This window comes from Echiichthys vipera, assembly GCF_963691815.1.
Source record: "Echiichthys vipera genome assembly, chromosome: 13".
In the NCBI taxonomy this organism is placed as follows: Eukaryota; Metazoa; Chordata; class Actinopteri; order Perciformes; family Trachinidae; genus Echiichthys; species Echiichthys vipera.
Window position 1 is genome coordinate 29,087,069 of NC_139838.1, and position 17,568 is coordinate 29,104,636.

At 50.4% G+C, this 17,568-nt stretch overlaps 1 protein-coding gene across 1 annotated transcript in view; it reads left to right on the forward strand.

The window, feature by feature from the left end:
- Window positions 1–245: 245 nt before the first annotated feature.
- Window positions 246–17,568, forward strand: part of LOC310955819 (glutamate receptor ionotropic, kainate 5-like) — a gene marked incomplete at its 3' end in the record, with an annotated part of 149,202 nt that continues 131,879 nt past the window's right edge. Inside the window, exon 1 of the mRNA XM_083925865.1 lies at window positions 246–287. The remainder of the gene's footprint in view (window positions 288–17,568) is intronic.

The following is a 17,568-nucleotide window of genomic DNA, read 5'->3' on the forward strand; positions in this document are numbered from 1 at the left end:
TCGCGTAGAGACGACAAACCAGACACTTTGACTTCCGCGTGGACACGTCCTAAAGGTTAGGACGATCCCCACAGGAGAGGACAGAGCAGAGACGCCCCGACGCTTCACTTCCTGTTTTTAAACTCTCCTTCCTGTGGATCGTATACTCTGCACCTCCGTCCATCCCTCCGTCCATCCCTCCATCCGTCCCTCCGTCCCTCCGTCCTGGACCCCGCTGAGACTGAACTGGCCTCCGTCATCAGAGGGACTCTTTGGATATCGGCTCCTGGTGTCGTCGTCTTCATTCTGTGAGTACTCGAGTCTCTCGCTCCCTCCTCCTTGTTTCTCTTCTTCACCTCTCTCGCCTCGTCTCTCTCTCTCTTCTCTCTCCCAGCGGGCTCCACCTCTCCGTCTCTCTCTCTGTCTCCGTCACTTCCTCTGCACAGTACGGAGTCCGCAGCTGACAACGCTCAGAACACGAGGCCCCGCGGCGCGTTGTGTTCAGTGTTTGTAAGACTAATTTCTGACTTCAGAGACTGTCGTTTTCCATGGTTACGGTTAGATGGTTAAAGTTAGCTGGTTAAAGTTAGCTGGTTAAAGTAAGCTGGTTATGGTTAGATGGTTAAAGTTAGCTGGTTAAAGTTAGATGGTTATGGTTAGATGGTTAAAGTTAGCTGGTTAAAGTTAGCTGGTTAAGGTTAGCTGGTTAAAGTTAGCTGGTTAAAGTTAGCTGGTTATGGTTAGATGGTTAAAGTTAGCTGGTTAAAGTTAGCTGGTTAAAGTTAGCTGGTTAAAGTTAGCTGGTTATGGTTAGATGGTTAAAGTTAGCTGGTTAAAGTTAGCTGGTTAAAGTTAGCTAGTTAAGGACACTAAGCTAATCTATCTATCCATCCATCCATCCATCCATCCATCCATCCATCCATCCATCTATCTATCTATCTATCTATTTATCCATCTATCCATCCGTCTATCTATCTATCTATCTATCTATCTATCTATCTATCTATCTATCTATCTATCTATCTATCTATCTATCTATCTATCTATCCATCCACCCCCCCTCTCTCTCTCTCTCTGTCCATCCTCAGACCCTCCTGATGACTCCTCTCTAGGTCTTTTACTGCCTCGACTTTAAAATGACTCCAGATGCTTTTATTTTGAAAGGACCAGTTGATACTCTTCATATAGAACCAGGTTTTATTTTTATATTAAAAAGGTTTAAATATGATAAACATCATAATCACCACTGTGTGACGTTTCCTCCTCCCTGTGAAACGAAAGTTTGGTGTTTGAGGAAAAAGAAGGAAGCTTTTATTTTGTAGAGCCTCATGAACATAAACACTGCTGCGGGCTTTACTTCCTGTTTGGTCCCTGGGCTCCTCAGCAGGTAGGCACCCTCTTCCCTCTCTCTTCCTGTAATGTTTGTGCTGCTGCTGTGACGCTCTGCTGCGTTGGAGCACGTTTAAAGTGCGTGTGCTGGACCTGTGAGTGGTTTTGGACCCCGGCTGTCGTGGGTTCGATGCCGAAATGAGCTTCAGAGGAGTGTTGAGCTGCACTGTGAGCTGCTGCTAGCATGGAGCTGTGTGTGAGTGTGACTCCTCACATGACAGTTGTGTTTGTGCTTTATTCTCTTAACGGTCGTGTTGTTGCTTTATTCTCTTAACGGTCGTGTTTGTGCTTTAACTGATGCAGATGACGGCTCCTGGTTTTCCCGGGATGGTTAACTTTTTATTTTTTAACCTTTATTTAAACAGAGAGACGTGTTCAGGTCAGTGGCAGCTAAACACAAAGTTACAGACTAGCTGAACACACAACACACAACACAACACACACAACACACACAGTGCAACTGCAAAGGGCAAAGAATAAGTTAGGTACAAGTGCAAGGAGCTGGTTCCAGGTCTCAGGAGCAGCTTCAGCCTCTGCTGGAGCTGTTTCCAGGTCTCAGGTGCAGCTTCAGCCTCTGCTAGAGCTGGTTCCAGGTCTCAGGTGCAGCCTCAGCCTCTGCTGGAGCTGGGTCCAGGTCGCAGGCCTTCTTGCTGAGTTCAGTACGGACTGACGGGACGGCAAACGAGACGTAGTCTAGGGACCCGAGGCTGCGATCGGACTGTTTCTGTACCAGATACATGGACGAATAAGAGAGGAGCGGCCCGATAATGGATTTATAGATGAACCAGTGAGTGGTTCTGTGCGTGGAGAGTGAAGACCAGTGTGTGAGAGAGTTCATCAAGACTTAGGGTGCACTCACACTGTGCCTCCGCACCGCGCCAAAACAGGTTTTTCGGCTAAAGTCTGGTTCCTTTGACCAGTGTGAGTGCAACCGTACCACGTCTAGGAGTGACACACTTGCCGTCCACGGCCCATTTGGGAGAGGTGGGCTTTAGTAAAGCACGTTTGCACGTGTACGAGCACGAGCGTGCGCACGTGTACGAGCACGAGGCCTGCGGCGGTTCTGAGGTCATTTCCTGTGCGCCTGTTGGGACGTAGAAAAAAGAAGGAGGGACCATGCGCGGACATTTCAAACAATGGCGGTGAAAGGTTCACGTTGGTGTGATGCGGAGGTGGAGTGTTTACTGCAGATTTGGTCGATGAAAAGATTCAAAAACAGTCGACAAGACGCACAAAAACTCCGAGGTCTACGGAAAGATCTGGAAACAAAGCCACGCATCGCCATGACGTCATCAATGCGTGTGACGTGTTACGGCGTGATGACGTATAGGCAGCAAGAAGCATTCTCCGAGGCCCAGGTAGTGTGAGTACAAACGGGCCTGGAGGGGGGGACAAGGACCCTAAAGCACGGGGCACGGGACGGAGGCACAGTGGGAGGGCGCCCTTAGCGTCTGAGCGAATCCAAGATGGCGCGACCATAGCAGATGTGCCTTATAGTTTATCAATGAATTTTCTATTTTCAAACTTTATTCATGCATAATTTCCTGCGGCACACATCACCCCCTCCCCCCCCCCCCCTCCTCCTCTCGTCAGCGCGTGGCGGTGGGCGTGTGGTCGTGCCCCTCTCTCCGTGTTTTAAAGTGATAATAGTTCGAGCCACGTTAGTAATGTTCCTGCGTAGGAGAGAGAATCAATAATGCGTGTGTGTGTGCGCGCGTGCGTGTGTGTGTTGTGTGCGTGCATGCGTGTGTGTTTATTAGCCTGTTTTTTAAACCACTGATGAAACGTATCTCCAGCTCTCCCGTCTCTCTCCCTCTCTCCCCCCCCCCCCCTCTCCCCCTCCCTGCCTCTCTCTCCCTCTCTCTCCCTCCCTCTCTCCCCTCTCCTTCCCTCTCTCCCTCTCTCCCTCTCCCCCTCTCCCTCTCCCTCTCTCTCCCTCCCTCTCTCCCCTCTCCTTCCCTCTCTCCCTCTCTCCCTCTCCCCCTCTCCCTCTCTCTCTCTCTCTCTCCCTCTCTCCCCTCTCCTTCCCTCTCTCCCTCTCTCCCTCCCTCTCTCCCTCTCTCTCCCTCCCTCCCTCCCTCTCTCCCTCTCTCTCCCTCCCCCTCTCCCTCTCTTTCACATATCGACTGTTGAAACTCTGCAGGAGTATATTTCAACCTAACGTGGGTGAAACGGGGACACTCACTCCTGTCGAGCTTCCAGGCTGCATCCTTTACTTTTACCCCCCCTCCCTGCGGCGTCACGCAGCGACTCCACATCCATCCCGACTCTATTAGACGCCACGCTCAGCCGCGGCTCCTAAAGAGCTTCTGTCCGCGGACACCATTACCTGCAGTAAGTAACGGCGGAGGGAGATAACGATTATGGAGCCTCATCATTCCTCCTCCTGTCCTCGTTCTGCACAAACCGCAGGTGGAGAGAGCTCAGCGGGCGGAGGGTTTAGTGGGGGGTCAAACGTCCTCCGTCACTGTCTGGGCTGCACGCTGCATCGTGGCGATAAATGAGGGAGCTGTGTTGATGTCCTGCTCGGCTCCGATGAAGAAAATCACCTCTTCTTACTGTTAACGGCTCAGAGAGGAGACGGACGCTCGAGCAGCAGCAGCAAATGAACCTGGGAAATATGGTGGTCAGCACTGTTGCCTCACAGCGAGAGGGTTCCTGGTTCGAATCCCAGCTGGGGTCCTTCTGTGTGGAGTTAGCATGTTGTCCCCGTGTCTGCGTGGGTTTTCTCCGGGTTCTCCGGTTTCCTCCCACAGTCCAAAGACGTGCAGGTGTTCGGTTCATTGATGACTCTAAATCACCCGTAGGTGTGAATGTTTGTCTGTCTCTGTTCGTCTCTATGTGTCCTGTGATAGACTGGCGTCCTGTCCAGGGTGGACCCCGCCTCACGCCCCATGTCAGCTGGGATCGGCTCCGCGACCCGACATGGACAAGAGGTTGCAGATGAATGAATGAATGAAAACAGGGTTTGATTCCGCAGAGCGAGCCTGTGCTCTCCATCCAGAGGTGCCGTCGTGTTCCTCATTATTTTCATTGCAAAAGCTGCAGCAACAATAAAAACAAGCAAGAGGAATTAAAGTGCTGCTCAGAGGCGGTTTGTCCTGCAGGACGCTTTTATTCTTCAGCGGAGAAGTGAAGCTGCTCTCTCATGCCTGGTTATCAGCCGCGCTGCTTCCTGTTTACAAAACGTGTGCAGCACCGAGCACCAAAGTGTAGCATCAGACGCCAAACGCCCCGTACGGAGGAGGGTCCAAAACCCAGGACTGTGACCTGGAGGACCGGTGTTCAAGTCCTGGAAGACCTGAGACAAACCACCTTTATCTGATCTGAATTCAACCTCTTGTCCCTGTCGGGGTCGCGGGGGGCTGGAGTTGCTCCCAGCTGACATCGGGCGTGAGGCGGGGTCCACCCTGGACAGGACGCCAGTCTATCACAGGACACATAGAGACGAACAGAGACAGACAACCATTCACACCTACGGGTGATTTAGAGTCATCAATGAACCGAACACCTGCACGTCTTTGGACTGTGGGAGGAAACCGGAGAACCCGGAGAAAACCCACGCAGACACGGGGACAACATGCAAACTCCACACAGAAGGGCCCCAGACGGGATTCAAACCAGGAACCCTCTCGCTGTGAGGCGACAGTGAGCCAACAGCATCAATAACAGTCCCTGATTGTCAGCAGCCGTCGTATAAAGGTATAAAAAATGGTTCAATATGAGCAGGTGAGAGTCACTTAATGGAGATATAAACACATGCTGCGTTGCATCTCTTCCCCCGAACACGTCTCTGCTCCGTGGGATCGAATCTGTACGAGACACGGTCGGTGAATGCCAAACGGATGCACGGCCCGTGTGAACGAGCGCCGTAAATTACACGTTAGAATTAATTCCATAAATCGTGGCGCTCCCCAGCAGCTGCGGCGTGAACAAACAGCCTCGCCTGCTGCTGCGAGCTGTTTGTTTTCAGTCCTCCTCTGTATGAAGTCATATCCATACCCCATCACCGCGGCGTGATAGAGGCATTCATCACGCCGCGTCTGCCCGTGAACATCACAGCGTGAGCGTTACGTACCTGCAGATGTCTGTCACTAAATATGGACGCCCTGACCTTTGTGGGAGACGCACCGAATCCTCCCGCAGGCTCTGATCTCTTATCGATTTTAAGGATAGATCAAACCCCGAATTGGTTTTAAACACACACACACACACACACACACACACACACACACACACACACACACACACACACACACGCTGTACACATTAAGAACAGCAAACACACACTCGGTGAGCTGCTTATTCAACGTTGTTCTGTGGAGTGTCGCAGCACTGCTGGCTGCTTTACTGCAGGAACTGAAGCAGCTCTGCAGCGCACGCACACGCACACACACACACACACACACACACACACACACACACACACACACACACACACACACACACACACACACACACACACACACACACACACACACACACACACACAGAGACCCTCCTGTTGTCTCCCAGCTGTGCTGCAGGCAGACGATGAATGTGAGGTGGAGGTTTAGGGTCAGAGCAGCAGTTCCACTCCGATGGTGTGTGTGTGTGTGTGTGTGTGTGTGTGTGTGTGTGTGTGTGTGTGTGTGTGTGTGTGTGTGTGTGTGTGTGTGTGTGTGTGTGTGTGTGTGTGTGTGTGTGTGTGTGTGTGTGTGTGTGTGTGTGTGTGTGTGTGTGTGTGTGTGTGTGTGTGTGTGCGTGTGTTTCTGTGTCTTTTGTCAGAACTAATCTGTGTTTCTGCCAGTTTTCCGTAGAAGCAGCTCACCTGCAGCTGCCACCTGTAGCTTCCGTGCACCGCGCCTGACACACACTCGCACGGTTGCTGATTAGAGGACATCGACGCTGCGATGCGGAGCCGAGACCCGTTCGCTCGACCCGACAGTTAGGCTGCAGAGCGTATGTGTGTGTGTGTGTGTGTGTGTGTGCCCAGACTGAAAAGTCGGCTCGTTAATCATCATTCAGTGATTGTCTGTCGAACAAAAGCAGCGGGACGTCCTCCTGCTTCACGCGGCTCCACGGCTCAGCAGCGGGTTAGTGTCGGGAGCATTTGGCCTGGAGAACACACACGATGGGAACAAAGTGTGTTTGTGTCCACCTGAGGAAGCTCGTTCAATATTTACTCTTTTACCACCGACTCCTCAGGGAAATACCCGTCTCTTTAGCTGCTAAATGATCCACTATGCTCCCCCGCTCGTCTGCATGTGTCTGTTTGCTGCTGAGCAGGTCGACTACAGTGGAACAGGACGGGAAACAAAGCAAAACCAGGAGCTGGAAGAGGCTAAAAAGCTCTGTAGAGCTGCAGAGTTTGGACTAGTGTCTAAAGACTACGACACGGCCGACACAACCCCGGGTATTTTACTACTTCCAAACAGGCGCACACTCACGTCTAGGGCCTCCGAGGCTCGGCTGCCGGTTCATACGTTTCAAAGGGGAACGTTTCAGCTGCCAGGCTCAGGGGTGAAGTGTGTGTGAGCTCACCTGCTTCGTCGTCGGCCTCCTTCAACACCCGTCACTCAGTCAGCTCGCTCCCAGCGGTCCGACACTCGGTTACGTTCGGACTCTGTTTGACAATTCATTTTTAACACGAAGCACGCGGACAAAACTTAAACAAACGTAAACGCACAAAAGAAAGGAAAAGCGGTAATCATCTCTCCTCGAGGTCCTCAGGGTCACTCACTCCGTAACTCTTCTTCACTCCTGTCCTCGAACACCCTCTTAATCACTCAGGACAGATGGAACTAGGTAAGCCGTCGTAGGCGTCGTGCTCGTACACATGCGCACGCTCGTGCTCGTACACGTGCAAACGTGCTTTACAAAAGCCCACCTCTCCCAAACGGGCCTTGGACGGCCAGCTGGCCACAGTTATGCGCGGAGCGGTTGCACTCACACTGGTCAAACGCACTAGGCTTTAGTTGAAAAACCGGTTTTGGCGCGGTGCGGAAGGACTGTGTGAGTGTGCCCTTAAAGGATGGCGTCATGGCGCCACCTCCGTCCTCTGCCCCCGCGGCGTCACATAACAACAACAATACATTTTAATATATAAGTATTGAGAATATAAATATGAGTAGAAGTCGCAGGACCAGACAAACCATGATAACAAGCGACTTACAGTCCGGAAAACACGGTATATGTATGTATTTCTCTCGTTGGTGCTTTTGTTCGTGGATGTTTTTCGTCCTGTCGGAGACGTTGGACGCGACAGTTGCACCGTTGGTTCCCGAGCGCCCCAGTGACGCACACACACACGGGGGTTCAGTGCTGCAGTACAGTAGGTCACAGAGAGCGAGAGACTGGTTCAGTGTGACGCCGTTGTGTTCAGAGAGAGGAAGGTTCAGAGCTGCGGCGTTTGATCCAGAAGAGAAACGTGTTTCCTCTTATGTAATAAACTTAATAAACCGCCGCTCATCGCGCCGCCATCGTGCCGCCATCGTGCCGCCATCGTGCCGCCGTTGTTAGGAAAGCAAGATCGTGCCAGTTCATGTCAGCGCGTTGAAGCCTTTCATCCCTCCCTTTAAAGAGACGGTGGGTGCGTTTTGAGCGATCGTGACATGACAGGAACGCGGTTACACTATCAGCTGCTCCCAGGAGACCAAAGAGAGAGAGGAGGTACAAACGGAGAAAAGGATATTCGGCGTTCTACACACCGCTGTGTTTCACACTCGCCCACGCACGCTGAGATCAGCAGGAGGTCGGCGAGCGCGCTCCGTGCTGGGAGACATCATTATGGTTCTCCGTCTCTGTTTAATTTGTCATTTGCTTTGCGGGGAGCGAGCGGGCGGGCGGGCGGGCGCGTCTCTGCTGCTCTTTGCTTCTCACGCTCCACGTGCCGGGGAGTGACACGGATCGTTCTGTCCACATAAAGGGACATTCTGCTGTTTTCACTGAGCAGGTTTCAACCGTCCTGCACGCCAAAATATTCTTCACCTCATTCAGATCAGATCAGAGCTCACTTTAGTGTTTTTACCTTTACACGCAAACACAACGCCGGAGCAGATCAGAGCTCACTTTAGTGTTTTTACCTTTACACGCAAACACAACGCCGGAGCAGATCAGAGCTCACTTTAGTGTTTTTACCTTTACACGCAAACACAACGCTGGAGCAGATCAGAGCTCACTTTAGTGTTTTTACCTTTACACGCAAACACAACGCTGGAGCAGATCAGAGCTCACTTTAGAGTTTTTACCTTTACACGCAAACACAACGCTGGAGCAGATCAGAGCTCACTTTAGTGTTTTTACCTTTACACGCAAACACAACGCTGGAGCGGATCAGAGCTCACTTTAGTGTTTTTACCTTTACACGCAAACACAACGCTGGAGCAGATCAGAGCTCACTTTAGTGTTTTTACCTTTACACGCAAACACAACGCCGGAGCAGATCAGAGCTCACTTTAGTGTTTTTACCTTTACACGCAAACACAACGCCGGAGCAGATCAAAGCTCACTTTAGTGTTTTTACCTTTACTCGCAAACACAACGCCGGAGCAGATCAGAGCTCACTTTAGTGTTTTTACCTTTACACGCAAACACAACGCTGGAGCAGATCAGAGCTCACTTTAGTGTTTTTACCTTTACACGCAAACACAACGCTGGAGCAGATCAGAGCTCACTTTAGTGTTTTTACCTTTACACGCAAACACAACGCTGGAGCAGATCAGAGCTCACTTTAGTGTTTTTACCTTTACACGCAAACACAACGCTGGAGCAGATCAGAGCTCACTTTAGTGTTTTTACCTTTACACGCAAACACAACGCTGGAGCAGATCAGAGCTCACTTTAGTGTTTTTACCTTTACACGCAAACACAACGCTGGAGCAGATCAGAGCTCACTTTAGTGTTTTTACCTTTACACGCATACACAACGCCGGAGCAGATCAGAGCTCACTTTAGTGTTTTTACCTTTACACGCAAACACAACGCTGGAGCAGATCAGAGCTCACTTTAGTGTTTTTACCTTTACTCGCAAACACAACGCTGGAGCAGATCAGAGCTCACTTTAGTGTTTTTACCTTTACACGCAAACACAACGCTGGAGCAGATCAGAGCTCACTTTAGTGTTTTTACCTTTACACGCAAACACAACGCTGGAGCAGATCAGAGCTCACTTTAGTGTTTTTACCTTTACACGCAAACACAACGCTGGAGCCTTTAAACATTTCCACTCTGGAGGGAGGTTTACCTTTTTATGTTTTTTACATTTACACTCTGGTGTGGTGTTCAGCACTGTCGCCTCACAGCGAGAGGGTTCCTGGTTTGAATCCCGGCTGGGGCCCTTCTGTGTGGAGTTTGCTTGTTGTCCCCGTGTCTGCGTGGGTTTTCTCCGGGTTCTCCGGTTTCCTCCCACAGTCCAAAGACGTGCAGGTGTTCGGTTCATTGATGACTCTAAATCACCCGTAGGTGTGAATGGTTGTCTGTCTCTGTTCGTCTCTATGTGTCCTGTGATAGACTGGCGTCCTGTCCAGGGTGGACCCCGCCTCACGCCCGATGTCAGCTGGGACCAGCCCCCCGCGACCCCGACAGGGACAAGAGGCTGAAGATGAATGAACATTTCCACTCTGGAGGGGGGTTTAAAAAACGCAGTTGCCGTCTAAACGAAAGGCACATTCGATCGCGAGCTCTTGTTCGTCCATTAGAACAAATTCCCTGACAATTAACAGACTAAATGATTCATCAGAGAGAGTTGTTACCCCAAAAAGTCGTTCTTGCCGTCGTCCTGTTGGACGTAAACACAAAGAGGACGTTCTTCAAGAGTCTGTGTTTCTGTGATTGGCACATCCAGGCTGCTGTACTTTGACTTCCTCCCTCATATTCTTCCTGATCTTTGCAGTATTTCCTGTTATTATGAAACCTGCAGATTTCTCTTTTATTTGTTTATTTGCCAAACTCCCAGCATGCCTCAGTGATCCGTTGGCCAGCAGCTTCAGTCCTCTAATTGCTCTCCGGTAAATTCTCCCGCCTCGGGGAAAGGCTCTTTGGTTAAGAGGCTGCAGGTGCTTTGATTACACTTTAATTCAATTCCACATTTTAAAATCCCTCTCCCACTCACTTCACTTTGTTTCTGAATCACGGAAAATTATGTATTATATTCTCTTTCTGTGTCTTAGGGCGCCCTCCCACTGTGCCTCCGTCCCGTGCCCCGTGCTTTAGGGTCCTTGTCCCCCCCTCCAGGCCCGTTTGTACTCACACTACCTGGGCCTCGGAGAATGCTTCTTGCTGCCTATACGTCATCACGCCGTAACACGTCACACGCATTGATGACGTCATGGCGATGCGTGGCTTTGTTTCCAGATCTTTCCGTAGACCTCGGAGTTTTTGTGCGTCTTGTCGACTGTTTTTGAATCTTTTCATCGACCAAATCTGCAGTAAACACTCCGCATCACACCAACGTGAACCTTTCACCACCATTGTTTGAAATGTCCGCGCATGGTCCCTCCTTCTTTTTCTATGTCCCAACAGGCGCACATAAATTACGTCATAGGCGTCACGCTCGTGCTCGTACACGTGCAAACGCGCTTTACAAAAGCCCACCTCTCTCAGACGGGCCGTGGGTGGCCAGCTGGCCGCAGTTATGCGTGGAGCGGTTGCACTCACACTGCTCAAACGCACTCGGCTTGACCCGAAAACTGTTTTGGCGCGGTGCGGAAGGACAGTGGGAGTGCGCCCTCAGGCCGTATGTCACCCTTTTACACGAATTCTCCGCAATCTTTTATAAATCAGACCTCTGCGACTCCAGCTGCCTCTCAGGAGAGGAGAGGAGCTCTGCTGCACACGGGTGTTTTACCAAAAACATGTTTGACTTTCTGTTGAGCACATTTGAGCACTGATAAATAATTTGTCGCTTCCTGTCGAAGACGTCGACACGAGGTTTCAATCCCAAATCTTGTGTCAGGAAGTCTCCTGGTTTTGTTTGCTCTGCGTTGAAGCTATTTCCTACTCTGTAACTCGCTCCTTTGATGGTGAGAATCTCTAAATCACGAATGAGAAATGATTCAGTTGGAAGCATCAGAGGCTGTTGGAGCCTCGCCGAATGTTTTCATCACACCCCGACCTGCTGGAAGTCTTTACACGGGATCCTGGAAGTCAAAGAAAAGCCGTCGAGCCGTGCATTAATGCAGTTGGTCTGAACGCAGCAGCATAATAGTGTGTAATTAGTCCAATCAGGAGCATTGGCGCTCCGCTGCTGGAGACTCTGTGGGGTCTGTGTCGTGTAGGTGTTTGTGTTGGTGCTGATGAACGGAGCTGCTGTTGGCCCTCAGCTACCGCTAAATTACAGATCAGGTGCTTTGAGTCGCAGCTCAAAGTGTGTTCAGGGACAGGCTGTTGTTGTTGTTATTGCCATGAACATAAGCAGGCAGCCGACGACAGTTTGGGGCGCAGCGGCACATCTGAGCAGCAGCCTCTCCGCTAAACGTTAGCCTCTTCACGTTAGCTAAACGTTAGCCTCTTCACGTCACACGCAACTTTCAAAAGGGTCAACAACTTTGTCTTTGAAGGGGGAATGCTGGTTGTTTTAAAGGAAATTGGATATTTTTGATAATGTTCAGATCCACCAAAGACTGTTTTAACCAAACAGCTGAGATAGATCTGCCCTCCAACAGACAGAGTTCAGGGCCCTGTCGTCTGCAGCACCTGTATAAGCTCTGCAGTCTGCGATAACACCTGTGTGTTGTTTACGTCTGCTACTGTCTCGTTCACGTCTGCTGCTCATTGATCTGAGACTGATCAAAGGCACAGCCGTCCGTGAGAAGACCCCATGATCTGTCTTGTTACGTCTGCGACTGATTAAAACAACTCAAACAATGAAACATTCAGTGGTTTGTAAATAACTCTGTGACCTTGAGTTCAACTCTTTTTGACCCCAGGACGACCTTTGTACCTTTTTTTGTAGCTCACACAGAAATGTGAATAAAAGCAACATTTCACTTTTTCTGCTGTTGGTGCCGATCGAGGAAAAGTCATAAAATTTAAAGTTAAAAAAATATCGTTTAGGGGATTTTTTTTTGTTTTTAACACTGTGGCGTCATTTTGACCCAAAGACAACAGGAGGGTTAAAGGAAATTGGATATTTTTGCTAATGTTTTGATCCACCAAAGACTGTTTTAACCAAGCGTTCAGCTGAGATAGATCTGCCCTCCAGCAGCCAAACTCGGACCCAGAGACGCTGGTTCGATTCTGGACCAAAAGCTAGTTCCATTTATTCTAGAAGTGAAAAATACAAGGAAAATCTGATGTCAGCCAAAGCCGGCTCACATGCCCAGAACACACAGTTGAGTGACACCCAAGACGCCGTAGTTTAGGGCGCACTCACACTGTCCTTCCTTTTTCGGCTAAAGCCTAGTGCGTTTGACCAGTGTGAGTGCAACCGCTCCGCGCATAACTGCGGCCACGGCCCGTCTGAGAGAGGTGGGCTTTAGTAAAGCACGTTTGCACGTGTACGAGCACGAGCACGGGGCCTACGGCGGTTCTGAGGTCATTTCCTGTGCGCCTGTTGGGACGTAGAAAAAAGAAGGAGGGACCATGCGCGGACATTTCAAACAATTCACGTTGGTGTGATGCGGAGGTGGAGTGTTTACTGCAGATTTGGTCGATGAAAAGATTCAAAAACAGTCGACAAGACGCACAAAAACTCAGAGGTCTAGGGAAAGATCTGGAAACAAAGCCACACATCACCATGACGTCATCAATGCGTGTGACGTGTTACGGCGTGATGACGTATAGGCAGCAAGAAGCATTCTCCGAGGCCCAGGTAGTGTGAGTACAAACGGGCCTGGGGCGCGGGGGGACAAGTACCCTAAAGCACGGGGAGCGGTGCGGAAGGAGAGTTGAGTGCGCCCTTAAACACCTTTCCAGGACTCCAGACTCATGACGGAGCATCACTTTGCTCCGCGTCGCATAAGCCTTTGCAGATTTAGTTCAGCATGTTGTTGGGTTCAGGATCAGGGTCAGGGGGTAGTGTTAGGGTCTACAAAGGCCTATTTGCCGGGGAATTCGGCTCTGGTTGTGGAAAAGGGTCCGATGTCCCCAGTCACAAGCAAAGCGGGGAACGTAGGTACGCTCCCACGCATGTGTTGATGTTCTGCCAGTTTGGCCTCTTTGGGACAAGTCGCAGGACCAGATTTGGGCAGCAGAGCATTCTGGGTACCATTTGTAGTGTATTGACCAATCATGTCGGAGCATGCTGTGGTTGCATGCAGGTAAACAGTCCCTCATCGGTCCTGCCATCACTGAACTCATCGGCTGATGATGATTCAGGGTTTTTGGAGCTCTTTGTTGCAGTCATATGCAAACTCTCGTGGTTCTAACTGGACGGTAAACTATGACCACCGCTTGGAAGAGGAAGGTTTGGCCTGGATATGTGCCGGCTGCATCGGACGTACGACGTGAGAGGTCAAAGGGTGCCGTGCACGTGTGTGGTTTGTTTGCTGTGTGGTAGATCTGCATTAGATGAGCAGTCTTTCTCCGTCATGGAGGACGTTACTGAATATATGGAGTTTGGACGCTCGCGCTGTGAGTTAGCGTTTACAGAGTTGAACTCATGAAAGCCGTGTTACACTCCCATGATTGTATATTCATATTTTAATGCATAAGTAATGGCTTTTACATTTAATTTATCCTTCACACAATGTTGTTGTTGGGCTCTGTAAGCACTGAACACTGTCATTGGGTAGATAAGGTTGGTTCAGAGGACTGAAGCAGTGGTTTTTCCTGTGAAAGGCAGCGTTTTTATAAACCGGAGACCTTTGAAACCTCTATTTGACATCATTTCTGATCATTTAAGACCAAAGACACACTGATGCATTATCTAACTCTCCCACCTGTCCCACTCAGATTTATGTCACATCAACCTTCCTTCTGTAAAATGAAGGTTAAGTGAATTATGAGACGCCTGAGCACATAATGACACGCCCTCATTCACATCCACTACATCTTCTCCGAGTCTGCGGTGTCATTACGTCGGAGGACTAACTGCTCGAAGGTCTGCGCTCCATCAAACTCTTCCCACGCTACGTCGATGACACACAGGGAACCCTTACCCTCACGAGGGTCCGCCTGCCGATGCCGTTGACGAGGCTAATGTTGGCTAATCAGCGAGGCTAAAAGTTCAGCCAGTGCTTCTGTGAGGGCTACGGCACCCGGCTGCTGTAATGGCCAATTAGAGCTGACACGGAGCGGACGAGTCAGACATGAGGAGGAGATGAGAGTCACGGCGTCGGGCGGGTCGCCGCTCGGCTGGGAGAGGGGGAAGCGGGTGTACCGTTGACGTGCTTTGATCCAGTCAGCGCTCCACTCTCAACGTTTATTCTTCCTGTCAGAGCGAAGAGACGTCTGGACTGAAGCATGAGTCGTCCTCCGCGGTGACGTATCTGCAGTTTGAAAGGTCCAGAGTACGTTGCTTTAAAGGCCTTTATTTAACAGGTGCGTGTGTGGGCAGGGGCCTGACATGTCCCTGTGTGACATCATCCCTCTCTCTCGTCTCTTTCAGCTTGAATTTTATGGTGAAGGTTGAAAATATTTGATCTTAAAAAGACCCGAGAAACCAAAAGGAGAAACACATCAGTCACCAACCTTCAAGTGAATCCAACCAAAGGAGGAGATGTGTTTGAAATAACTGTTAAAAATACACATTTAACAACAAAGTCCAGTGTTATTCCAGACTTTTATTGTTGGTAAAAGACCCAAACGATCAACTGAACGACTAAATATGAAATGAAATTAACATGAGAGGGTGAAAACACGACATCACATAAAAGCAAGTCTATAAACAAGTCTTTTAAAGCTGTGGTCTTACATTTGGAGTATTGGTAATCATGACTAACTCCAGGTCAGGAATGAGTCCTGACCCCAAGTGAAGTGAAGTTCAAGTACCTCAGGGTCATGTTCACGAGTGAGGGGACGATGGAGCGTGAGTTTGGCCGGAGAATCGGAGCAGCGGGGGCGGTGCTGCAGTCACTCTACCGCACCGTTGTGACCAAAAGAGAGCTGAGGAAGACAAAGCTCTGGATCTACCCTCAGTCCTGGTTCCTACCCTCACCTGTGGTCATGAAAGCTGGGTCAGGACCCAAAGAACCAGGTCCAGGTCCAAGCGTGTGAAATGTGTTTCCTCAGGAGGGGGTCTGGAGTCTCCCTTAGAGAGAGGGGGAGAAGTTCAGCATCCGTGAGGAACTCGGAGTAGAGCCGCTGCTCCTTTGTGTTGAAAGGAGCCAGTTGAGGTGGTTCAGGATCATCTGGTAAGGATGAACCCTGGGCGCCTCCCTAGGGAGGTGTTCCAGGCACGTCCAGCTGGGAGGAGGCCTCTGGGAAGATCCAGGACCAGGTGGAGAGATTAGATCTCCACACTGGCCTGGGAACGCCTCAGGATCCCCCAGTTAGAGCTGGTTAATGTGGCCCAGGAAAGGGAAGTTTGGGGTCCCCTGCTGGAGCTGCTGCCCCTGGGACCCGACTGATACTGGATTATGACTGTGAGCGTCCTCGCTCTGATAAACACACACGCCAAAACATCTCAGCATTCGTTAGCCGTGTGTTTTTAGCCGACCGGCTTCTGGCTCTGCGTGTCGTCAGGACCCTAACCCTTCAAATCGGTCTCAGAGGCTCAGTAGTGGTTTAAAAGAAGTCACTGATTCATCCAGAGTTGCAGTAATATTATGCTTTTATTACATAACTCTCTTTGTAGGAAGCATAAATGTAAATGTAAGAAAAAGAAGAGGACCTAGGATTGAGCCCTGGGGCGCTCCGTACACGCACAGATGTAAATAACACATATGTTCTGAGTGCGACTGAGTCGTTCCTGACTTTCTTGTGTCTAAAACATGCTGCGGATCCTTTTTCTGAGCTTGACGCGCTCAGTGACGACGCCCCTCACTCGTCACCTGCCACCTCCCTGTGCTCGTTTTCTTCGCCGTCTTCATCTCGTCTCTATTTCCAGCTCTTGGTCTCCGTCTGTTTTCTCTCCGCAGGTCTCAATCTTTTAACCTGCTGCTGCTTTTCTACCTTTTTCTTTGTCCTTAGCCTTTATCCGTCTTCGTCCGTGTTCCCATCTCCCATCTTTTTCTCTTTCTTCTCCTCCTTTTCCGATCATTAGCCGTCTTTCCAACATTTCACCTTCTTCCCATGTTCTTCCATGTTCTCCTCGGGGAAGACCCAGGACCAGGTGGAGAGATTAGATCTCCACACTGGCCTGGGAACGCCTCAGGATCCCCCAGTTAGAGCTGGTTAATGTGGCCCGGGAAAGGGAAGTTTGGGGTCCCCTGCCGGAGCTGCTGCCCCCGGGACCCGAAGAAGACGTTGTTTGTCTGCTGAGCTCGACACGCTCGGTGACGACGCCCCTCACTCGTCACCTGCCACCTCCCTGTCCTCGCTTCCTTCGCCGTTTTCATCTCGTCTCTATTTCAGACTCTTGGTCTCCGTCTGTTTTCTCTCCGCACGTCTCAATCTTTTCTCTTTCTCTTCCTCCTCTTCCCTATAATTAGGCGTCTTTCCATCCTTTCACCTTCTTCCCATGTTCTTCCTCCTCCCTCCTCTGTTCATTGTTCATTTTCCCTTCAGTTCATCATTTTCTTTCTTCGTCTTTCCTTTTCAATCTAAATTTCCTCTCACGTTTTCTTTCCATTTCCTCGCCGTCATCCGTCTCCCTTTCCTCTCGGCCTTCTCCTCCACTGTCTGGCGGGGGGGAAGGAGGGAGCGGGGGGGTCTTCGGCCTTTTAATTATGGTCTGATTTCCCAAGGCTCCGGCCACACTGCCCGCCTGCCTCCCCTCCTTCTTCACCGTCACCAGTGGCCTTGGCCCCGCGACGACTCTCCCTCCCTTTAGAGACGACGTCTGTGAGGTGGAAGAGAAATAGGACTCTTATTTTATTTTGGCGAGATCCTCCCAGACATCTGCAGGGTAAAAATAGCCCGGCGAACGTGGACACAGCTAGCTTCCCTGCGGAGAGCTCGGAGCTGTGTTCATTTTTCTGCTTCTGCCAGCGGTGCTGCAGCGGCGGAGCAGTCTGGAGCCTCATGATCCCCCGGCTCACGCTGTTGAATTTAGAGTCTCTTCACGCTGCAGGCAAATCCCAGTTTTCAATTAGGGAAGTTTTCCAATCCTCCAGCGTGAGTGTGTGTGTGTGTGTGTGTGTGTGTGTGTGTGTGTGTGTGTGTGTCTGTGTGTGTGTG